The following is a 25,996-nucleotide window of genomic DNA, read 5'->3' on the forward strand; positions in this document are numbered from 1 at the left end:
ACTCCTCCCACATGTTGGCTGTGTTCCAAAAATGCCCTTATATGTACCTAAAACTGTTCAAGTTATACCGCCTATTCTTTTTATTGCTGTTAAAATGTATAAAAGAGGTCCTACACCGATGTTCGGTGCGATACTTCTTGCAATGCCGAAGGGTGCTGTAGGATTGTATCACCACCCCATGGGGTCCTAATAAACTTGTCTTTTGCATTTTCAGTTTTCGTGCCAACTTCTATTCTAAGGTGTTCGTAAGTTTAGCAGAGTATGTAGACCTGAATGAACCCGACACCACAGAGGGAGGGGCCCCTCTGTGTCTGTATGAGGGAGGGGCCCCTCTGTGTCTGTATGAGGGAGGGGCGCCTCTGCTTCTGTATGAGGGAGGGGCCCCTCTGCATCTGAATGAGGGAGGGGCCCCTCTGCTTCTATATGACAGAGGGGCCCCCTGCTTCTGTATGAGAGAGGGGCCCCTCTGCTTCTGGGAGTGGCCCCTCTGCTTCTGTATGAGGGAGGGGCCCATCTGCTGCTCCTTGTGGGAGGGGCCCTACTGCTTCTCCTTTTAGGAGGGGCCCCTCTGCTGCTCCTTGTGGGAGGGGGCCCTCTGCTTCTCCTTTAGGGAGGGGCCCCTCTGCTTCTCTGTATGGGAGGGGCCCCTCTGATTCTCCTGGTGGGAGGGGCCCCATGCTGCTCCTTGTGGGAGGGGCCCTCTGCTTCTCCTTGTGGGAGGGGCCCCTCTGCTCCTTGAGGGAGGGGCCCCTCTGCTCCTTTTAGGGGTGGGAGGAGTTAGATAGATGGAAAGAGAGGAAGAGGGGGGAGGCTGGGACATCTTAAGGATTTGGGGGGCCCTGGACCGAACATTTTGGGGCCCCTGCTCAGAGCCGTTGTGAATTCATGGTCCAATCAGACTGCTCCAGACTCTAAAGTGTGTCCAATGACTCGGCAGCAGCTCACTGACGTTACATGCGCACAATCCCTGCCACCCACCTGTAATACAAATATATGAAAACAAACTGTGTTTAAAACCATTCAAGGTCATCAGGGCAGGGCTGTGAGGAGAACAGAGCCAGGTCTATCAGGGGCCCCTGAAAGGCTGGGGCCCGGGGCCAGAGCCCACTTTACCAAGGCCTTAAAACGTCTCTGGGAGGAGGGAGAGGGAGAAATAGAGGGAGGAGAGGTGGAGCGAAAGCAATCAGAGAGAGAGGAAAGAAGTAGAGATGGATGGATGGGTGGTACGGATGGGTGGGTAGGTGGATGGGTAGATAGATGGATGGGTGGATGGATGGATGGGTGGGTGGATGAATGGATGGATGGATGGGTGGGTGGATGAATGGATGGATGGATGGGTGGGTGGATGGATGTGTCGGTGTGTGGATGATTGGGTGGACGGATGTGTCAGTGGGTGGATGGATGGATGAGTGGATGTGTGGGTGGGTGGGTAGATGGATGGGTGGATAGGTGGGTGGATGGATGGATGGGTGGGTGGATGAATGGATGTGTCAGAGGGTGGATGGATGGGTTGATGGGTAGATGGATGGATGGTTAGATGGATGGGTCGGTAGATGTGTGGGTGGATGGATGGATGGGTGGGTGGTTGGATGGATGGATGGGTGGGTGGATGAACGGATGGATGGGTGGGTGGATGGATGGATGGATGGATGGATGGATGGATGGATGGATGGATGGATGGATGGGTGAGTGAGTGGGTGGGTGAATGGATGGGTGGATAGATGGGTAGATGTGTCAGTGGGTTGATGGATGGGTGGATGGATGGCTGAATGGATGTGTCAGAGGGTGGATGGATGGGTGGGTGGGTAGATGGATGGATGGTTAGATGGATTGATCAGTGGATGTTTGGGTGGATGGGTGGATGGATATATTTTTATATTTTTATATGTATTTATTATTATTTATTATTATTATTATTATTATTATGGGTGGGTGGGTGGGTGGATGGATGGATGGATGGATGAATAGGTGGGTGGGTGGATGGACAGATGGATGGATGGATGGATGGATGGATGGGTGGATGGATGGATGGATGGGTGGGTGGGTGGATGGATGGATGGATGGATGGATGAGTGGGTAGATGGATGGATGGGTGGATGGATTGGTAGATGTGTCAGTGGGTGGATGGATGGGTGGATGGATGGCTGAATGGATGTGTCAGAGGGTGGATGGATGGGTGAGTGGGTAGATGGATGGATGGTTAGATGGATGGGTCGGTGGATGTGTGGGTGGATGGATGGATGGGTGGGTGGGTGGATGGATGGGTGGAAATTAAAGAATTTAGGGCAATCAGGAGGGGTGAGGGGAAGAAGAAAAACTGACAGGAATGAGAAGAATGAAAGGAAAGAAAACACGAAAAAGAGAATGCTGAGCCACTCCATGACCACATCTCCTCGACCCGCCACTGTGGACTTCAGATACAGCGAATGTCTGCGTTTTAGCTGAAGCTTCTCGCTCAAACGTTATGGTGGACTCATGATCCTACGGGTAGGGGGGGGTAATCTGGTCTGTCTCATGGTGGTCTCAGGATCCTACGGGTGGGGGGGTAATCTGGTCTGTCTCATGGTGGTCTCATGATCCTACGGGTGGGGGGGTAATCTGGTCTGGCTCATGGTGGTCTCATGATCCTACGGGTGGGGGGGTAATCTGGTCTGGCTCATGGTGGTCTCATGATCCTACGGGTGGGGGGGTAATCTGGTCTGGCTCATGGTGGTCTCATGATCCTACGGGTGGGGGGGTAATCTGGTCTGGCTCATGGTGGTCTCATGATACTACGGGTGGTCTGGCTCATGGTGATCTCATGCTCCTACGGGTGGTCTGGCTCATGGTGGTCTCACGATCCGCTCATGGTGGTCTCATGATCCTACGGGTGGTCTGGCTCATGGTGGTCTCATGATCCTACGGGTGGTCTGGCTCATGGTGGTCTCATGATCCTGCTGGTGGTCTGGCTCATGGTGGTCTCATGATCCTACTGGTGGTCTGGCTCATGGTGGCCTCATGATCCGATGGGTGGTCTAGCTCATGGTGGTCTCATGATCCTACGGGTGGTCGGGCTCTTGGTGGTCGGGCTCATGGTGGTCTCATGATCCTACGGGTGGTCTGGCTCATGGTGGTCTCATGATCCTACGGGTGGTCGGGCTCTTGGTGGTCGGGCTCATGGTGGTCTCATGATCCTACGGGTGGTCTGGCTCATGGTGGTCTCATGATCCTACGGGTGGTCTGGCTCAGGGTGGTCTCATGATCCTATGGGTGGTCTGGCTCATGGTGGCCTCATGATCCTACGGGTGGTCTGGCTCATGGTGGTCTCATGATCCTACGGGTGGTCTGGCTCATGGTGGCCTCATGATCCTACGGGTGGTCTGGCTCATGGTGGTCTCATGATCCTACGGGTGGTCTGGCTCATGGTGCACTCATGATCCTATGGGTGGTCTGGCTCATGGTGGTCTCATGATCCTACGGGTGGTCTGGCTCATGGTGGTCTCATGATCCTATGGGTGGTCTGCTCATGGTGGTCTCATGATCCTACGGGTGGTCTGGCTCATGGTGGTCTCATGATCCTTCGGGTGGTCTGGCTCAGGGTGGTCTCATGATCCTACGGGTGGTCTGGCTCATGGTGGCCTCATGATCCTACGGGTGGTCTGGCTCATGGTGGTCTCATGATCCTACGGGTGGTCTGGCTCATGGTGGTCTCATGATCCTACGGGTGGTCTGGCTCATGGTGGTCTCAGGATCCTACGGGTGGTCTGGCTCATGGTGGTCTCATGATCCTACGGGTGGTCTGACTCATGGTGGTCTCATGATCCTAGGGGTGGTCTGACTCATGGTGGTCTCATGATCCTAGGGGTGGTCTGACTCATGGTGGTCTCAGGATCCTACGGGTGGTCTGGCTCATGGTGGTCTCATGATCCTGCGGGTGGTCTGGCTCTTGGTGGTCTCATGATCCTGCGGGTGGTCTGGCTCTTGGTGGTCTCATGATCCTACGGGTGGTCTGGCTCATGGTGGTCTCATGTACCTACGGGTGGTCTGGCTCTTGGTGGTCTCATGATCCTACGGGTGGTCTGGCTCATGGTGGTCTCATGATCCTACGGGTGGTCTGGCTCTTGGTGGTCTCATGATCCTGCGGGTGGTCTGGCTCATGGTGGTCTCATGTACCTACGGGTGGTCTGGCTCTTGGTGGTCTCATGATCCTACGGGTGGTCTGGCTCTTGGTGGTCTCATCATCCTACGGGTGGTCTGGCTCATGGTGGTCTCATCATCCTACGGGTGGTCTGGCTCATGGTGGTCTCATGATCCTATGGGTGGTCTGGCTCATGGTGGTCTCATGATCCTACGGGTGGTCTGGCTCATGGTGGTCTCATGATCCTACTGGTGGTCTGGCTCTTGGTGGTCTCATGATCCTATGGGTGGTCTGGCTCATGGTGGTCTCATGTACCTACGGGTGGTCTGGCTCATGGTGGTCTCATGATCCTAGGAGTGGTCTGGCTCATGGAGGTCTCATGATCCTACGGGTGGTCTGGCTCTTGGTGGTCTCATGATCCTACGGGTGGTCTGGCTCATGGTGGTCTCATGATCCTAGGGGTGGTCTGGCTCATGGTGGTCTCATGATCCTAGGGGTGGTCTGGCTCATGGTGGTCTCATGATCCTATGGGTGGTCTGGCTCATGGTGGTCTCATGATCCTACGGGTGGTCTGGCTCATGGTGGTCTCATGATCCTACGGGTGGTCTGGCTCATGGTGGTCTCATGATCCTACGGGTGGTCTGGCTCATGGTGGTCTCATGATCCTACGGGTGGTCTGGCTCATGGTGGTCTCTTGATCCTACGGGTGGTCTGGATCATGGTGGTCTCATGATCCTACGGGTGGTCTGGCTCATGGTGGTCTCATGATCCTACGGGTGGTCTGGCTCATGGTGGTCTCATGATCCTACGGGTGGTCCGGCTCATGGTGGTCTCATCATCCTACGGGTGGTCTGGCTCATGGTGGTCTCATGATCCTATGGGTGGTCTGGCTCATGGTGGTCTCATGATCCTACGGGTGGTCTGGCTCATGGTGGTCTCATGATCCTACTGGTGGTCTGGCTCTTGGTGGTCTCATGATCCTATGGGTGGTCTGGCTCATGGTGGTCTCATGTACCTACGGGTGGTCTGGCTCATGGTGGTCTCATGATCCTAGGAGTGGTCTGGCTCATGGAGGTCTCATGATCCTACGGGTGGTCTGGCTCTTGGTGGTCTCATGATCCTACGGGTGGTCTGGCTCATGGTGGTCTCATGATCCTAGGGGTGGTCTGGCTCATGGTGGTCTCATGATCCTATGGGTGGTCTGGCTCATGGTGGTCTCATGATCCTACGGGTGGTCTGGCTCATGGTGGTCTCATGATCCTACGGGTGGTCTGGCTCATGGTGGTCTCATGATCCTACGGGTGGTCTGGCTCATGGTGGTCTCATGATCCTACGGGTGGTCTGGCTCATGGTGGTCTCTTGATCCTACGGGTGGTCTGGATCATGGTGGTCTCATGATCCTACGGGTGGTCTGGCTCATGGTGGTCTCATGATCCTACGGGTGGTCTGGCTCATGGTGGTCTCATGATCCTACGGGTGGTCCGGCTCATGCTGGTCTCATGATCCTACGGGTGGTCTGGCTCTTGGTGGTCTCATGATCCTACGGGTGGTCTGGCTCATGGTGGTCTCATGATCCTAGGGGTGGTCTGGCTCATGGTGGTCTCATGATCCTAGGGGTGGTCTGGCTCATGGTGGTCTCATGATCCTATGGGTGGTCTGGCTCATGGTGGTCTCATGATCCTACGGGTGGTCTGGCTCATGGTGGTCTCATGATCCTACGGGTGGTCTGGCTCATGGTGGTCTCATGATCCTACGGGTGGTCTGGCTCATGGTGGTCGCATGATCCTACGGGTGGTCTGGCTCATGGTGGTCTCTTGATCCTACGGGTGGTCTGGATCATGGTGGTCTCATGATCCTACGCGTGGTCTGGCTCATGGTGGTCTCATGATCCTACGGGTGGTCTGGCTCATGGTGGTCTCATGATCCTACGGGTGGTCCGGCTCATGGTGGTCTCATCATCCTACGGGTGGTCTGGCTCATGGTGGTCTCATGATCCTATGGGTGGTCTGGCTCATGGTGGTCTCATGATCCTACGGGTGGTCTGGCTCATGGTGGTCTCATGATCCTACTGGTGGTCTGGCTCTTGGTGGTCTCATGATCCTATGGGTGGTCTGGCTCATGGTGGTCTCATGTACCTACGGGTGGTCTGGCTCATGGTGGTCTCATGATCCTAGGAGTGGTCTGGCTCATGGAGGTCTCATGATCCTACGGGTGGTCTGGCTCTTGGTGGTCTCATGATCCTACGGGTGGTCTGGCTCATGGTGGTCTCATGATCCTAGGGGTGGTCTGGCTCATGGTGGTCTCATGATCCTAGGGGTGGTCTGGCTCATGGTGGTCTCATGATCCTATGGGTGGTCTGGCTCATGGTGGTCTCATGATCCTACGGGTGGTCTGGCTCATGGTGGTCTCATGATCCTACGGGTGGTCTGGCTCATGGTGGTCTCATGATCCTACGGGTGGTCTGGCTCATGGTGGTCTCATGATCCTACGGGTGGTCTGGCTCATGGTGGTCTCTTGATCCTACGGGTGGTCTGGATCATGGTGGTCTCATGATCCTACGGGTGGTCTGGCTCATGGTGGTCTCATGATCCTACGGGTGGTCTGGCTCATGGTGGTCTCATGATCCTACGGGTGGTCCGGCTCATGCTGGTCTCATGATCCTACGGGTGGTCTGGCTCATGGTGGTCTCATGATCCTACGGGTGGTCTGGCTCATGGTGGTCTCATGATCCTACGGGTGGTCTGGCTCATGGTGGTCTCATGATCCTAGGGGTGGTCTGGCTCAGGGTGGTCTCATGATCCTATGGGTGGTCTGGCTCATGGTGGTCTCATGGTCCTACGGGTGGTCTGGCTCATGGTGGTCTCATGACCCGACGGGTGGTCTGGCTCATGGTGGTCTCATGATCCTACGGGTGGTCTGGCTCATGGTGGTCTCATGATCCTACGGGTGGTCTTGCTCATTGTGGTCTCATGATCCTACGGGTGGTCTGGCTCATGGTGGTCTCATGATCCTACGGGTGGTCTGGCTCATGGTGGTCATATGATCCTACGGGTGGTCTGGCTCATGGTGGTCATATGATCCTACGGGTGGTCTGGCTCATGGTGGTCTCATGATCCTACGGGTGGTCTGGCTCATGGTGGTCTCATGATCCTACAGGTGGTCTGGCTCATGGGGGTCTCAGGATCCTACGGGTGGTCTGGCTCATGGTGGTCTCATGATCCTACGGGTGGTCTGGCTCATGGTGGTCTCAAGATCATACGGGTGGTCTGGCTCATGGTGGTCTCATGATCCTAGGGGTGGTCTGGCTCATGGTGGTCTCATGGTCCTATGGGTGGTCTGGCTCATGGTGGTCTCATGATCCTACGGGTGGTTTGGCTCATGCTGGTCTCATGATCTTACGGGTGGTCTGGCTCATGCTGGTCTCATGATCCTAGGAGTGGTCTGGCTCATGGTGGTCTCATGATCCTAGGGGGGTCTGGCTCATGGTGGTCTCATGATCCTACGGGTGGTCTGGCTCATGGTGGTCTCATGATCCTAAGGGTGGTCTGGCTCATGGTGGTCTCATGATCCTACGGGTGGTCTGGCTCATGGTGGTCTCATGATCCTACGGGTGGTCTGGCTCATGGTGGTCTCATGATCCTGCGGGTGGTCTGGCTCATGGTGGTCTCATGATCCTACGGGTGGTCTGGCTCATGGTGGTCTCATGATCCTACAGGTGGTCTGGCTCAGGGTGGTCTCATGATCCTACGGGTGGCCTGGCTCATGGTGGTCTCATGATCCTACGGGTGGTCTGGCTCATGGTGGTCTCATGATCCTACGGGTGGTCTGGCTCATAGTGGTCTCATGATTCTAGGAGTGGTCTGGCTCATAGTGGTCTCATGATCCTAGGAGTGGTCTGGCTCATGGTGGTCTCATGATCCTAGGGTGGTCTGGCTCATGGTGGTCTCATGATCCTACGGGTGGTCTGGCTCATGGTGGTCTCATGATCCTACGGGTGGCCTGGCTCATGGTGGTCTCATGATCCTACGGGTGGTCTGGCTCATGGTGGTCTCATGGTCCTACGGGTGGTCTGGCTCATGGTGGTCTCATGATCCTACGGGTGGTCTGGCTCATGGTGGTCTCATGATCCTACGGGTGATCTGGGTCATGGTGGTCTCATGATCCTACGGGTGGTCTGGCTCATGGTGGTCTCATGATCCTACGGGTGGTCTGGCTCATGGTGGTCTCATGATCCTACGGGTGGTCTGGCTCATGGTGGTCTCATGATCCTACGGGTGGCCTGGCTCATGGTGGTCTCATGATCCTACGGGTGGTCTGGCTCATGGTGGTCTTATGGTCCTACGGGTGGTCTGGCTCATGGTGGTCTCATGATCCTAGGAGTGGTCTGGCTCTTGGTGGTCTCATGATCCTATGGGTGGCCTGGCTCATGGTGGTCTCATGATCCTACGGGTGGTCTGGCTCATGGTGGTCTCATGATCCTACGGGTGGTCTGGCTCATGGTGGTCTCATGATCCTACGGGTGATCTGGCTCATGGTGGTCTCATGATCCTATGGGTGGTCTGGCTCATGGTGGTCTCATGCTCCTACGGGGGGTCTTGCTCATGGTGGTCTCATGATCCTACGGGTGGTCTGGCTTATGGTGGTCTCATGATCCTACGGGTGGTCTGGCTCATGGTGGTCTCATGATCCTACGGGTGGTCTGGCTCATGGTGGTCTCATGATCCTACGGGTGATCTGGGTCATGGTGGTCTCATGATCCTATGGGTGGTCTGGGTCATGGTGGTCTCATGATGCTACGGGTGGTCTGGCTCATGGTGGTCTCATGATCCTACGGGTGATCTGGGTCATGGTGGTCTCATGATCCTACGGGTGGTCTGGCTCATGGTGGTCTCATGATCCTACGGGTGGTCTGGCTCCTACAGGTGGTTTGGCTCATGGTGGTCTCATGAGCCTACGGGTGGTCTGGCTCTTGGTGGTCTCATGATCCTACGGGTGGTCTGGCTCATGGTGGTCTCATGTACCTACGGGTGGTCTGGCTCATGGTGGTCTCATGATCCTAGGGGTGGTCTGGCTCATGGTGGTCTCATGATCCTATGGGTGGTCTGGCTCATGGTGGTCTCATGATCCTACGGGTGGTCTGGCTCATGGTGGTCTCATGATCCTACGGGTGGTCTGGCTCATGGTGGTCTCTTGATCCTACGGGTGGTCTGGATCATGGTGGTCTCATGATCCTACGGGTGGTCTGGCTCATGGTGGGTGGTCTGGCTCATGGTGGTCTCATGATCCTACGGGTGGTCTGGCTCATGGTGGTCTCATGATCCTACGGGTGGTCTGGCTCATGGTGGTCTCTTGATCCTACGGGTGGTCTGGATCATGGTGGTCTCATGATCCTACGGGTGGTCTGGCTCATGGTGGTCTCATGATCCTACGGGTGGTCTGGCTCATGGTGGTCTCATGATCCTACGGGTGGTCCGGCTCATGGTGGTCTCATGATCCTACGGGTGGTCTGGCTCATGGTGGTCTCATGATCCTACGGGTGGTCTGGCTCATGGTGGTCTCATGATCCTACGGGTGGTCTGGCTCATGGTGGTCTCATGATCCTAGGGGTGGTCTGGCTCAGGGTGGTCTCATGATCCTATGGGTGGTCTGGCTCATGGTGGTCTCATGGTCCTACGGGTGGTCTGGCTCATGGTGGTCTCATGACCCGACGGGTGGTCTGGCTCATGGTGGTCTCATGATCCTACGGGTGGTCTGGCTCATGGTGGTCTCATGATCCTACGGGTGGTCTTGCTCATTGTGGTCTCATGATCCTACGGGTGGTCTGGCTCATGGTGGTCTCATGATCCTACGGGTGGTCTGGCTCATGGTGGTCATATGATCCTACGGGTGGTCTGGCTCATGGTGGTCATATGATCCTATGGGTGGTCTGGCTCATGGTGGTCTCATGATCCTACGGGTGGTCTGGCTCATGGTGGTCTCATGATCCTACAGGTGGTCTGGCTCATGGGGGTCTCAGGATCCTACGGGTGGTCTGGCTCATGGTGGTCTCATGATCCTACGGGTGGTCTGGCTCATGGTGGTCTCAAGATCATACGGGTGGTCTGGCTCATGGTGGTCTCATGATCCTAGGGGTGGTCTGGCTCATGGTGGTCTCATGGTCCTATGGGTGGTCTGGCTCATGGTGGTCTCATGATCCTACGGGTGGTTTGGCTCATGCTGGTCTCATGATCTTACGGGTGGTCTGGCTCATGCTGGTCTCATGATCCTAGGAGTGGTCTGGCTCATGGTGGTCTCATGATCCTAGGGGGGTCTGGCTCATGGTGGTCTCATGATCCTAAGGGTGGTCTGGCTCATGGTGGTCTCATGATCCTACAGGTGGTCTGGCTCATGGTGGTGTCATGATCCTACGGGTGGTCTGGCTCATGGTGGTCTCATGATCCTACGGGTGGTCTGGCTCATGGTGGTCTCATGATCCTGCGGGTGGTCTGGCTCATGGTGGTCTCATGATCCTACGGGTGGTCTGGCTCATGGTGGTCTCATGATCCTACAGGTGGTCTGGCTCAGGGTGGTCTCATGATCCTACGGGTGGCCTGGCTCATGGTGGTCTCATGATCCTACGGGTGGTCTGGCTCATGGTGGTCTCATGATCCTACGGGTGGTCTGGCTCATAGTGGTCTCATGATTCTAGGAGTGGTCTGGCTCATAGTGGTCTCATGATCCTAGGAGTGGTCTGGCTCATGGTGGTCTCATGATCCTAGGGTGGTCTGGCTCATGGTGGTCTCATGATCCTACGGGTGGTCTGGTTAATGGTGGTCTCATGATCCTATGGGTGGCCTGGCTCATGGTGGTCTCATGATCCTACGGGTGGTCTGGCTCATGGTGGTCTTATGGTCCTACGGGTGGTCTGGCTCATGGTGGTCTCATGATCCTACGGGTGGTCTGGCTCATGGTGGTCTCATGATCCTACGGGTGATCTGGGCCATGGTGGTCTCATGATCCTACGGGTGGTCTGGCTCATGGTGGTCTCATGATCCTACGGGTGGTCTGGCTCATGGTGGTCTCATGATCCTACGGGTGGTCTGGCTCATGGTGGTCTCATGATCCTACGGGTGGCCTGGCTCATGGTGGTCTCATGATCCTACAGGTGGTCTGGCTCATGGTGGTCTTATGGTCCTACGGGTGGTCTGGCTCATGGTGGTCTCATGATCCTAGGAGTGGTCTGGCTCTTGGTGGTCTCATGATCCTATGGGTGGCCTGGCTCATGGTGGTCTCATGATCCTACGGGTGGTCTGGCTCATGGTGGTCTCATGATCCTACGGGTGGTCTGGCTCATGGTAGTCTCATGATCCTACGGGTGATCTGGCTCATGGTGGTCTCATGATCCTATGGGTGGTCTGGCTCATGGTGGTCTCATGCTCCTACGGGGGGTCTTGCTCATGGTGGTCTCATGATCCTACGGGTGGTCTGGCTTATGGTGGTCTCATGATCCTACGGGTGGTCTGGCTCATGGTGGTCTCATGATCCTACGGGTGGTCTGGCTCATGGTGGTCTCATGATCCTACGGGTGATCTGGGTCATGGTGGTCTCATGATCCTATGGGTGGTCTGGGTCATGGTGGTCTCATGATGCTACGGGTGGTCTGGCTCATGGTGGTCTCATGATCCTACGGGTGATCTGGGTCATGGTGGTCTCATGATCCTACGGGTGGTCTGGCTCATGGTGGTCTCATGATCCTACGGGTGGTCTGGCTCCTACAGGTGGTCTGGCTCATGGTGGTCTCATGAGCCTACGGGTGGTCTGGCTCTTGGTGGTCTCATGATCCTATGGGTGGTCTGGCTCATGGTGGTCTCATGTACCTACGGGTGGTCTGGCTCATGGTGGTCTCATGATCCTAGGGGTGGTCTGGCTCATGGTGGTCTCATGATCCTATGGGTGGTCTGGCTCATGGTGGTCTCATGATCCTACGGGTGGTCTGGCTCATGGTGGTCTCATGATCCTACGGGTGGTCTGGCTCATGGTGGTCTCTTGATCCTACGGGTGGTCTGGATCATGGTGGTCTCATGATCCTACGGGTGGTCTGGCTCATGGTGGTCTCATGATCCTACGGGTGGTCTGGCTCATGGTGGTCTCATGATCCTACGGGTGGTCCGGCTCATGGTGGTCTCATGATCCTACGGGTGGTCCGGCTCATGGTGGTCTCATGATCCTACGGGTGGTCTGGCTCATGGTGGTCTCATGATCCTAGGGGTGGTCTGGCTCAGGGTGGTCTCATGATCCTATGGGTGGTCTGGCTCAGGGTGGTCTCATGATCCTATGGGTGGTCTGGCTCATGGTGGTCTCATGACCCTATGGGTGGTCTGGCTCATGGTGGTCTCATGATCCTACGGGTGGTCTGGCTCATGGTGGTCTCATGATCCTACGGGTGGTCTTGCTCATGGTGGTCTCATGATCCTACGGGTGGTCTGGCTCATGGTGGTCTCATGATCCTACGGGTGGTCTGGCTCATGGTGGTCTCATGATCCTACGGGTGGTCTGGCTCATGGTGGTCATATGATCCTACGGGTGGTCTGGCTCATGGTGGTCATATGATCCTACGGGTGGTCTGGCTCATGGTGGTCTCATGATCCTACGGGTGGTCTGGCTCATGGTGGTCTCATGATCCTACAGGTGGTCTGGCTCATGGGGGTCTCAGGATCCTACGGGTGGTCTGGCTCATGGTGGTCTCATGATCCTACGGGTGGTCTGGCTCATGGTGGTCTCAAGATCCTACGGGTGGTCTGGCTCATGGTGGTCTCATGATCCTAGGGGTGGTCTGGCTCATGGTGGTCTCATGGTCCTATGGGTGGTCTGGCTCATGGTGGTCTCATGATCCTACGGGTGGTTTGGCTCATGCTGGTCTCATGATCCTACGGGTGGTCTGGCTCATGCTGGTCTCATGATCCTAGGAGTGGTCTGGCTCATGGTGGTCTCATGATCCTAGGGGGGTCTGGCTCATGGTGGTCTCATGATCCTACGGGTGGTCTGGCTCATGGTGGTCTCATGATCCTAAGGGTGGTCTGGCTCATGGTGGTCTCATGATCCTACGGGTGGTCTGGCTCATGGTGGTGTCATGATCCTACGGGTGGTCTGGCTCATGGTGGTCTCATGATCCTACGGGTGGTCTGGCTCATGGTGGTCTCATGATCCTGCGGGTGGTCTGGCTCATGGTGGTCTCATGATCCTACGGGTGGTCTGGCTCATGGTGGTCTCATGATCCTACAGGTGGTCTGGCTCAGGGTGGTCTCATGATCCTACGGGTGGCCTTGCTCATGGTGGTCTCATGATCCTACGGGTGGTCTGGCTCATGGTGGTCTCATGATCCTACGGGTGGTCTGGCTCATAGTGGTCTCATGATTCTAGGAGTGGTCTGGCTCATAGTGGTCTCATGATCCTAGGAGTGGTCTGGCTCATGGTGGTCTCATGATCCTAGGGTGGTCTGGCTCATGGTGGTCTCATGATCCTACGGGTGGTCTGGCTCATGGTGGTCTCACGATCCTACGGGTGGCCTGGCTCATGGTGGTCTCATGATCCTACGGGTGGTCTGGCTCATGGTGGTCTTATGGTCCTACGGGTGGTATGGCTCATGGTGGTCTCATGATCCTACGGGTGGTCTGGCTCATGGTGGTCTCATGATCCTACGGGTGGTCTGGCTCATGGTGGTCTCATGATCCTACGGGTGATCTGGGTCATGGTGGTCTCATGATCCTACGGGTGGTCTGGCTCATGGTGGTCTCATGATCCTACGGGTGGTCTGGCTCATGGTGGTCTCATGATCCTACGGGTGGTCTGGCTCATGGTGGTCTCATGATCCTACGGGTGGCCTGGCTCATGGTCGTCTCATGATCCTACAGGTGGTCTGGCTCATGGTGGTCTTATGGTCCTACGGGTTGTCTGGCTCATGGTGGTCTCATGATCCTAGGAGTGGTCTGGCTCTTGGTGGTCTCATGATCCTACGGGTGGCCTGGCTCATGGTGGTCTCATGATCCTACGGGTGGTCTGGCTCATGGTGGTCTCATGATCCTACGGGTGGTCTGGCTCATGGTGGTCTCATGATCCTACGGGTGATCTGGCTCATGGTGGTCTCATGATCCTATGGGTGGTCTGGCTCATGGTGGTCTCATGCTCCTACGGGGGTCTTGCTCATGGTGGTCTCATGATCCTACGGGTGGTCTGGCTTATGGTGGTCTCATGATCCTACGGGTGGTCTGGCTCATGGTGGTCTCATGATTCTACGGGTGGTCTGGCTCATGGTGGTCTCATGATCCTACGGGTGATCTGGGTCATGGTGGTCTCATGATCCTATGGGTGGTCTGGGTCATGGTGGTCTCATGATGCTACGGGTGGTCTGGCTCATGGTGGTCTCATGATCCTACGGGTGGTCTGGCTCATGGTGGTCTCATGATCCTACGGGTGGTCTGGCTCATGGTGGTCTCATGATCCTACGGGTGATCTGGGTCATGGTGGTCTCATGATGCTACGGGTGGTCTGGCTCATGGTGGTCTCATGATCCTACGGGTGATCTGGGTCATGGTGGTCTCATGATCCTACGGGTGGTCTGGCTCATGGTGGTCTCATGATCCTACGGGTGGTCTGGCTCCTACAGGTGGTCTGGGTCATGGTGGTCTCATGAGCCTACGGGTGGTCTGGCTCTTGGTGGTCTCATGATCCTACGGGTGGTCTGGCTCATGGTGGTCTCATGTACCTACGGGTGGTCTGGCTCATGGTGGTCTCATGATCCTAGGGGTGGTCTGGCTCATGGTGGTCTCATGATCCTACGGGTGATCTGGCTCATGGTGGTCTCATGATCCTACGGGTGGTCTGACTCATGGTGGTCTCATGATCCTACGGGTGGTCTGGCTCATGGTGGTCTCATGATCCTACGGGTGGTCTGGCTCATGGTGGTCTCTTGATCCTACGGGTGGTCTGGATCATGGTGGTCTCATGATCCTACGGGTGGTCTGGCTCATGGTGGCCTCATGATCCTACGGGTGGTCTGGCTCATGGTGGTCTCATGATCCTACGGGTGGTCCGGCTCATGGTGGTCTCATGATCCTACGGGTGGTCTGGCTCATGGTGGTCTCATGATCCTACGTGTGGTCTGGCTCATGGTGGTCTCATGATCCTACGGGTGGTCTGGCTCATGGTGGTCTCATGATCCTAGGGGTGGTCTGGCTCAGGGTGGTCTCATGGTCCTATGGGTGGTCTGGCTCATGGTGGTCTCATGGTCCTACGGGTGGTCTGGCTCATGGTGGTCTCATGATCCTACGGGTGGTCTGGCTCATGGTGGTCTCATGATCCTACGGGTGGTCTTGCTCATGGTGGTCTCATGATCCTACGGGTGGTCTGGCTCATGGTGGTCTCATGATCCTACGGGTGGTCTGGCTCATGGTGGTCATATGATCCTACGGGTGGTCTGGCTCATGGTGGTCATATGATCCTACGGGTGGTCTGGCTCATGGTGGTCTCATGATCCTACGGGTGGTCTGGCTCATGGGGGTCTCAGGATCCTACGGGTGGTCTGGCTCATGGTGGTCTCATGATCCTGCGGGTGGTCTGGCTCATGGTGGTCTCAAGATCCTACGGGTGGTCTGGCTCATGGTGGTCTCATGATCCTAGGGGTGGTCTGGCTCATGCTGGTCTCATGATCCTACGGGTGGTCTGGCTCATGCTGGTCTCATGATCCTAGGAGTGGTCTGGCTCATGCTGGTCTCATGATCCTAGGGGGGTCTGGCTCATGGTGGTCTCATGATCCTACGGGTGGTCTGGCTCATGGTGGTCTCATGATCCTAAGGGTGGTCTGGCTCATGGTGGTCTCATGATCCTACGGGTGGTCTGGCTCATGGTGGTGTCATGATCCTACGGGTGGTCTGGCTCATGGTGGTCTCATGATCCTACGGGTGGTCTGGCTCATGGTGGTCTCATGATCCTGCGGGTGGTCTGGCTCATGGTGGTCTCATGATCCTACGGGTGGTCTGGCTCATGGTGGTCTCATGATCCTACAGGTGGTCTGGCTCAGGGTGGTCTCATGATCCTACGGGTGGCCTGGCTCATGGTGGTCTCATGATCCTACGGGTGGTCTGGCTCATGGTGGTCTCATGATCCTACGGGTGGTCTGGCTCATAGTGGTCTCATGATTCTAGGAGTGGTCTGGCTCATAGTGGTCTCATGATCCTAGGAGTGGTCTGGCTCATGGTGGTCTCATGATCCTAGGGTGGTCTGGCTCATGGTGGTCTCATGATCCTACGGGTGGTCTGGCTCATGGTGGTCTCATGATCCTACGGGTGGCCTGGCTCATGGTGGTCTCATGATCCTACGGGTGGTCTGGCTCATGGTGGTCTTATGGCCCTACGGGTGGTCTGGCTCATGGTGGTCTCATGATCCTACAGGTGGTCTGGCTCATGGTGGTCTCATGATCCTACGGGTGGTCTGGCTCATGGTGGTCTCATGATCCTACCGGTGATCTGAGTCATGGTGGTCTCATGATCCTACGGGTGGTCTGGCTCATGGTGGTCTCATGATCCTACGGGTGGTCTGGCTCATGGTGGTCTCATGATCCTACGGGTGGTCTGGCTCATGGTGGTCTCATGATCCTACGGGTGGCCTGGCTCATGGTGGTCTCATGATCCTACGGGTGGTCTGGCTCATGGTGGTCTAATGGTCCTACGGGTGGTCTGGCTCATGGTGGTCTCATGATCCTAGGAGTGGTCTGACTCTTGGTGGTCTCATGATCCTACGGGTGGCCTGGCTCATGGTGGTCTCATGATCCTACGGGTGGTCTGGCTCATGGTGGTCTCATGATCCTACGGGTGATCTGGCTCATGGTGGTCTCATGATCCTATGGGTGGTCTGGCTCATGGTGGTCTCATGCTCCTACGGGGGGTCTTGCTCATGGTGGTCTCATGATCCTACGGGTGGTCTGGCTTATGGTGGTCTCATGATCCTACGGGTGGTCTGGCTCATGGTGGTCTCATGATCCTACGGGTGGTCTGGCTCATGGTGGTCTCATGATCCTACGGGTGATCTGGGTCATGGTGGTCTCATGATCCTATGGGTGGTCTGGGTCATGGTGGTCTCATGATGCTACGGGTGGTCTGGCTCATGGTGGTCTCATGATCCTACGGGTGATCTGGGTCATGGTGGTCTCATGATCCTACGGGTGGTCTGGCTCATGGTGGTCTCATGATCCTACGGGTGGTCTGGCTCCTACAGGTGGTCTGGCTCATGGTGGTCTCATGAGCCTACGGGTGGTCTGGCTCATGGTGGTCTCATGATCCTACGGGTGGTCTGGCTCATGGTGGTCTCATGATCCTACGGGTGGTCTGGCTCATGGTGGTCTCATGATCCTACGGGTGGTCTGGCTCATGGTGGTCTTATGGTCCTACGGGTGGTCTGGCTCATGGTGGTCTCATGATCCTACAGGTGGTCTGGCTCACGGTGGTCTCATGATCCTACGGGTGGTCTGGCTCATGGTGGTCTCATGATCCTACGGGTGGTTTGGCTCATGGTGGTCTCATGATCCTACGGGTGGTCTGGCTCATGGTAGTCTCATGATCCTACGGGTGGTCTGGCTCATGGTGGTCTCATGATCCTTCGGGTGGTCTGGCTCTTTCTTTCAAACATCTTGTGTCGGTGTAGATGCGGCCAAAGAGTGTGATCTCTTCTTTTTCTGGTTCACTCTTGACTGGATTCAGTCGATCCAACGCCGTCCTGCTGCAGGTCTCTCCTCCTCCGTCTGGAAACCCAGAGACTCTGGGCCTCATTTATGAACTAATAGAACAAGGAAAGCACGGGGAGACATCAAAATAAATCTCCTTGTTGTGCCTCCCTAATGCCACCCCTGGGGTGGCGTTAGACTCTGACATATTCCCAGGCTCACAATGTATCGTAAATCTGAGAATGCGTCAGGTTCCAGGAGTGTTGTTTGGAAACACCCTCAGTAACACCCATGGAACGCCCGTTTCATGCAGTGTTCTGCGTGGAAGGGGAACATATTTATAAGGCCATGAAAAGCTTTACGTGGCCTTATAAATATGCAGTGGCACATTGTGCCACTGGAACATCAAAAAAGTGAAGGTCTGGTGGCGCAGAGGTGCCAGTCTCTGGGTTCTACCTGAATCAGCGTGGGACCTGGCTAGGTGCCAACCATCTGGTCAGCTCTCAGCTTGAGTTGGCTTCATCTTGCCAACCACGAGCCGCATCTCCTTTTGGATTATGGTGAAGAACGTGTCATCCCTGTGGGTCCCCCTCAGGTTGACCGATTTGTAACTTGTGATAACGCCCATTGTCCACAATTCTGTGCCCTCCAGTTTACACTATGGGAAATGTTGGGGTACACATTTCGGTTGAGGTAGAGTTTTCCACTTCACTACACCTTTCTTCCAATATCCTTAATTCCTCCAGTTGTCAGGAACATTCACCATGACTGGTGCGAAGCAATTCTTACCACCCATGACTGGTCAAAAGGCTGTTGTATGTGGACCATCTGCGCCTCTCTTTGTGTCACCCTCTACATCTGCCTCTCAGAGTGGACCTTCTTTCTCAAGGACACTCTGAGAGGCAGATTGGAAAGTCTGGAGATCGAGAGGGGCAGGATACGCACCTCACCCTGCAGAGCCTCCACCTTCATGTCTGCAGATTGAGAGGGGCATCAGAGCTCCTTCCAGCTGCCAATGGAGGTGGTCAATATAATTTTATCAGCTGGTTGCCCCTCCACCTAGTCAGTCTATTCATAATGTGGACCCTTCGAAGGCTCTTCTTTCAGAAGGTTTCCATTGTGCTCTGTCATTGGTCCTGCAGAGTTGTGCAGTGGCCGACGGATTCATTGCTGCCCTGTTCAGCATGCCTCATGCAATCTCCAATCATAGTCAGATTTTTGAAGGGACTGGCACATATCTGTGCATCTATTCCCTTTCTTATGCGTCAATGGACTTGTTTTCACATTTCTGAGCCCTTCCACAAATACCAGCTATGGTTACTGATCCTGTAAACCATAATTTATTGCTATTATTTTGATGATGTACAACAAGCAACAATGCTTCACTGTAGACTTATTATGAACTAAGACAGTTTACAAACCTTAGAAAAGTGTCTATAGTGCTTGTAGTGCCTGGAAGTCACTCGAGGAGTCGAGTCATACGTCTTCACTTTGTCTCCATGCACCCCTCACTTCTTTATTCACATGTGCAGCTGTCACATCTTGAGCACTTTATTTCACTATTATAACTGACTTCATTTGCTAAATTCCGTGAATATATTGAATCAAGTGTGATTGTTCTATTGTTGTTTTTCAAATGTATTTTCCAAATTGTCGAAGTCATGTCAGCAAATGTTAAAACTGTACATTTCTGGTTAATGGACCGCTCATGGAGAGGGGCGGCATCCACACAGTCATCGATTTGGTATTTTTCAGAAATCAGTCTACAGCGAAGCATTTCTACTTGTTATCTGCTGTTCCCCCAGGTTCCTGCTCTAGCAGTTTGGGCAAACCTTTGTTCTCTTTCTAGCATCACTTCGTTGCGGCACATCAGTGAGTTTTGGAATTTGGAAGAGGATTTGTAGGATTTGGATTTGCTCTACAAATCCTCTTCCAAAATATACAAAATAAAAATTCAAACGATATTTTAAGGAGTGGGACCATCCATTGTCAGCCGTTGTCTAACCACCCCTTTCAAGTATGTAACAATGTGATCAGTCACAGATCTGTCATTCAAATATTGCAGCTTTAGACGGACGGACGGAATTGTCTCAAGCCATAACTCATAAAAATTGGTAAAATCCATTTGTTCCTGGGCATAGAATAAAACTTGCAAAAACACATAACATGAATTGTCGACTAAGCAGGGATGTTATCACACGGGCATAAACATAGGGTGCGGGACCAGTCATTCGTTTTTGGGAAGGTAACCCTAGTGTGAAAGCTGCCAAGGCGTAGGCAGGTCAATAACAATCTATCATAGGCTCCTGCGGTGTTTAATAAGTATGGTTGTATTCCTGGTTGAGTCAAGAGTAGTTGGTGTGTACTCACTGACGGTTTTACAATGTTGCTAGATGGATTAATGGACTCCAAATAGTCCAGACATGGTGATTTTAAACTATTTCTAGTAACATTGTCCAAGCTGTCAGGGTTAGAGAAATATTCAGGATTGGCTAGACTCTCTAAAAAATGTTTGACATAGGTCAACCAGGAAATTCGGTCAGCCCCATCAAGGGACAGACAATCATTGATCAGGTTCCTGTTCAAGCCAGTAGAAGTGCCAGTCCAAACTTTATGCCACAACAAGATGGGCTGCAGTTTAATCAAGTCTAGGAGTTAAGGCAACCACAGCTCAGCGTGGCATACGAATGCAGCTGTATTACTGGGTACAGCTAAAAGATATCTCAGGAACCTATTTTCAACTATTTGCAGGCACTCAGCATTGGCATGACCCCAGATGCCTGCTCCATACATGGCAACAGGAATGCATTTGGCTTTATAGATTGTTATTAAATCTGCAACTGGGCACCTCCCCAAGTTCCTGGCAAAATTAATTATGGCACCAGTGGCTTTACAAAATAATAACTTCCTGGATTCAATAGCTTTAGACCACAGACCCCTTTTTTCAAATACATTGCCCAAGTAGGAAAAATGAGCAGTAAATTCGAGTTTCCTGTCTTCAATAAAGAATTCACAGGCACTTGGTACTGGGCTTACAGCATTTCATTGTAAATGTTTTATTTATATTGACACGTAGGTCAAGATTTAGCATATAGGCAGAAAAGCTGGTAATTACATTTTGTAGGCCAATGGGGGTACGAGCCAATAGGACGGCATCATCTGCATATAATAAAGCTCTTATTGGCTGTCCGTTTATGCATGGCAAGTCCTGACAATCATTACCTAATTTTGCTCACAGGTTATTAATATAAAGAGTGAACAGGAGGGGTGCCAACACGCACCCCTGCCTCACCCCCTTCTTTACCGATAGGGTCCTACTGAGTTCACCGCCCCTTCCATAGTGCACCCGGGCCCTAGCATCTAAATAAGACTGTTTTAAAAAGTTAAGAATGGGTTGATCAACCCCCATGGCGACTAAAATGCTCCATAGCTTCTGATGGTTAACACAGTCAAAGGCTGAACTCAAATCAACAAAGCATAAAAATAAATTCCCCCTTTTAGCCTTTAAATACTTTCCAACCAGTAACTTCAGGTTTAAGCATTGTTCGATGGTTCCCACACCTTGGCAGGAAGGCATACTGTAATTCAGAAATTATACAGTTTTCCTCTGCCCATAACTGGAGGCAGTTTAAAACAACACGCCCAGCGACCTTTGCAAAAGAATCTAGTAATGAGATTGGTCTATTGCAGGACGGATCGTCACGATTGCCCTTCTTGTAAATAGAGACCAGTATCGATTCCGTCCAAGTGGCTGTAAATCCCAGGGCCAAGCAAGCTTTTAAGACCAGGGCTAACTGGGGTCCCCATTGCAGTGGATCTGATTTAAATAAGCCCACTGGTATGCTATTGGGGCCTGGGGCTTTGCCCTCCATACTTTCGTTGATGGCCAAGATTACATCCTGGGCATCAAAGTCGATTTCAATAGGAAGGAGGTTTGGAGGGATTAAACGTATGGCCGCCTCGTTTTGGGGATCCACCTGATTATTATAAAGGCCAGAAAAATGGGACACCCATTTATCCTCCTCTATTTCGATACTAGGCAGGTTACCCGAGGCAAGGAAAGGGGCATTCACTGCCTTCCAGAAACCTTTTGTTTCTTTCAAGGCTGATGCTCGTTTTAGATCTTGCCATAATTCGGACTTTATTTTCGCCTTGCGTTCCTTAAGAGATGTCTTATAGGCTAATCTTGCCCTTTTTATATCTGCTCGATCTTTTATGGGTTTATGTAAGGAGGTTATCAAGGCTGCATGGGTTTGGGAACATTTGGCAACAAACCAACCGCTTCTCTTGTCAGCCCAATTCTTACTTTTTGCCCGTAGTCTATTTTGTATAGTCTGAATTATTTTCCCAAAAGAACTAAGAATATCTGTTTTGTTAGTGTTTTCATCGAGATAAGCTGTAAAATCATCTTTGCAGATGGTTAAGAGGTGCTTACAAAGTTCAGATTGATTTACAGCCGCCCATTTGACTGTGTAACCATTTTGTCTATCGATAGCAACATCTCCTGCCAGGTGTGTTGCCAGTGTTTTACTTGTTAATGCTTGGCAGGGAGTTTTAAAAGGACGCTAATCGGTTAATGATCGCTAAAAGCAACAGGATGTACTTTAAAATTGAGTATTCTGTCCGCATATCTATTTGATACCAGTATATGGTCTATGGCTGAAAACAAGCCACGTCCGTTAAAGGTACTATTAAAAGCAATTAGGGACGAACACACACTATTTGCAAATCCCAAATCCATAGAATATTTTAACAAATTAAATGAATCTCCAGAAGCAGTGTGCAAGAAATGGGACGCATCATTTGCATCATCTGGATCTACACCACAAACATCTCCCACGATATATGTGCAGGGTCCACAATTAAAATCCCCGCCCCAGATTATACAGTAGTCTTTACCAGAACTTCTTTGGGTCTTGTCCAAATCTCTCTGCAAATGCATCAAGATTTGTCTGGTGTCCACAATTGGTATATTATTATAAAAATTTGACAAGACTAAATAATACTTATTATCTAAGTTGATTTTTAACACCTGTTAATAGGTTTTAGACTTAATGAGATCTATATTGTGAGCATTTAACCTATAGGACACATAAATGAAAAGGCCGCCCTTATTCCTTACCTTACTTGATGGCACTGCTGGACTGGAAAATGTCTTAAAACCATTATTATGTAAGAAGTTATCAGACCAAGTTACTTGAATACATATAATGTCAAAATTATAGATGAACTCCAGCCAGGCAGGGTTAGACAGTTTACCTTTGAGGCCTGCCACATTCCAGATCAAGATTTCTATTTCTTTCAGTCTAGGGCCAGACTGTGATGTGCAATCAAAGGGGACAGAAACTACATTGGGGCACCAGAGCTATTTAGTGTTTCACTATAAGAAATGCTGACCTTCGATTGGGTTATTTTACTCTGGGTTTTACAATTAGCGGCATTTCTTTCCCTAATGTCAGATTGTTCAGTATATACAAATAACGCTGTATGTTGCGAGGATGTTCCTTTTGATTGGCATTGTACTGTATTGCTAATACTGTTACTGAGCCAATCATTGTCTTCCAAAGGAGAAAGGGCCTCAAATCTCTTGGTCAAGGGTAAACTGAATTGGGTATGATGCGTGTTGTTCACGAAGTGGGCTGGGGGCTGAATCTCCAGTCCTGCCCATCGGAGATAGTTAGTAGGGGAATAAAAGTAACCCAATGGAAGTACATTTATACCATAATTGGTCACATGGAGGGAGCCCTGTCGGCGCAAAATTTGTTGTGTTAAACTAGGTGGTCTAAAGGTGAGAACTATACAGTCACCCGGGAGCCTCTTATCACGGTTCTCCACCCATCCCACTCTCCTTGCCATTTTAAATTCCCTAAATAGGGCATCCGTTAGACCAATGTTAGACCCAAGCCAACCAAGAGACTTATTGCGTAAAGTCTCCCAGGATTCAATTAAATTGGACGTGGATTGTGGTACATTTGCCAGTATTATTGTATATGGTGTGGCTTCTGGAGGTAAATTCAATGTCAGGCCTTCTTCATTTACCCTATCCCTTTCCCTATATGTGATCTCTGGGTTGGACAATCTTTGATTACTAAAGGGTGCTATATCAGATGTCACTTTGATATGATCTAAATTAAGATGGTTCATATGCCCAACACCCCTCCCAGATTGTACGGCTGGTTGTGAGCTATCTGCCATATGTGGGTTGGCTATATTTCCACCGCTTGATGCACTCGCTAAGCACCCTAGACGACTGGATGGTATGTTGTTTGTGCCTACGCCCTGTATTTTACTCAACAGATCCTTGATCGCCAGAGTCGTTGCCAACAAGTTCTCTAATGTGGCCGAGACCACTGATGGAGGTTGATGGTGTAGGGCATTGCCAGAGTTCTGCCCCTCACTGGGCATCGAAGAGTTCACAGTAGTAATACGCGACTCCGTGCGCCCAAACAAATCAGTCAATGCATCTTCCAGAAGCTTTAAACGGCAGTCCAATGAGGCTAAATTTTGGTCTATGGATTCCCTGATCCGACCAAGGGCAGTGTCCAGTACAGTCATATTGGCGGCATTAATTTCTGTGTCATCCTCCTTGGGACAAGATTGTATAGACAATGAAATATCCATGGTCTGAGTACCTACTGAGCAACTTTTTACCTCCGTATTAGTCTGTGAGTGGCACTGGGACTCTTTTTGGAGTTTTTGTTTTGACAGACCCATACCCTTCTTACGGTTCACGGTTGCCCTTGCCTTCGGCTTAGCCTTTATGCTCCCAATACAAAAATTGCAAGACCGAGTTCTAGAGGCTATGCTTGGTCCGTTAGAGGTATCCATTTGTAGTTCTAGAGGCTCGTCGTGTACAAGGGCAAACAATTCCAAAGCCACCGGTGCTGTCCCCAAGTTATAAGGTGATCAGCAGGATTGAATTGAATTTTGGGAGATACCTGCCGGATTATGCCAACCTAATGAGGTCGCCTTGGGTGCGATGAAGGGTCTAGAGACAACGCCTCTCTGTTAGTTCTATCTCGTCGCATAGTAAGGATTCTGCCATCGTTATAAATGCATCCAAAGTCCCATTGGCCCCATTTCTACTTTTCACTGCAGAATTACTCGTTTTTGTGCATCAAAAAGTCACTCCCCCACGACGTTGAGTATCAATCTCGCTTCACAAGGATCAATAACGCAAGAAGGTATCATTAAAATCTGTACCTGAGAGTTGTTATAAAGTTCTTATAAAGATGGTATGATGTAGGACCACTTGTTAGAGGGGGAGGCCCAGCCCAAGCCACCTCCGGGCTCCGGCTCCGGCTTCACTTTGCCCGCTCGGTGCTCAGCGTCGCTTAAGTACGCCTTGCCTTCCTCGTAGTGCTTCCGGGAGCTTGGCCTTCTGGGGAAGGTAGTCCTGCCCCCGAGGCACAAGGTGCGGTAAATCTGGCTGGAATGGCACCCGCGCCGTGCAAAGCGGAGAAACTGCCCCACAGGCAAAGTGGTGAGGAAGGATCAGCAGCGTTCAGAATAGAGCCTCAAAGTCAAAAGCTCGGTCCCTGCATCAATGCGCTTAAGCGCGCTGTCACGCAAGCTGCACAGCACCCCGGTAATCAGCAGACAGGCAGGTAGGTAAAGACTCTGAGAGACCGCCGAGAGGAGAGGCAGCACTATAAGCACGATGGCCACGCCTCTCCCTCACTCGCGGTAGCTGTGATATGGAATGGTGCACTCTGGGGGTTGTAGTCCTCCCCAGAGAGAAGATGGAGGTGCGGGCAGGGCAAACAATGCAGACAGAGCAGCATATCCCCTGGGACCCTCGTCCCACCAGAGGAGATTCCAAAGGCAATAGTTGGCGTTTCCTAGCCGGTAATCAGCAGACAGAGAGGCAGGTAAAGACTCCAAGAGACCGCTGTAACCCGGTCTCAGCAGCAGCGCCCGGCCGCACTTGGCTGCACTTGGCTCCGCTTCTCACCAGCTCCGCTTCCCACCACCGGCTGCCCGGGAAAACCAGCGTTTGCGGCCCTATCAAGTTTAGCCAAGAACAAAATGCTGCGTTTTCTTCGGCGTTTCCCTCGGCACTAACCTCGGTGCACCATCAGCGCAGGTGCGTTTACAAACATCCTCAGCAGAATTTTACTATTAATCGTGCAGAGGGGAGTTAATTGCAAAGAAAACGAGGTAAGACAGGAGCAGTGTATACACCA

This window comes from Lissotriton helveticus, chromosome 1_2, assembly GCF_964261635.1.
Source record: "Lissotriton helveticus chromosome 1_2, aLisHel1.1, whole genome shotgun sequence".
In the NCBI taxonomy this organism is placed as follows: Eukaryota; Metazoa; Chordata; class Amphibia; order Caudata; family Salamandridae; genus Lissotriton; species Lissotriton helveticus.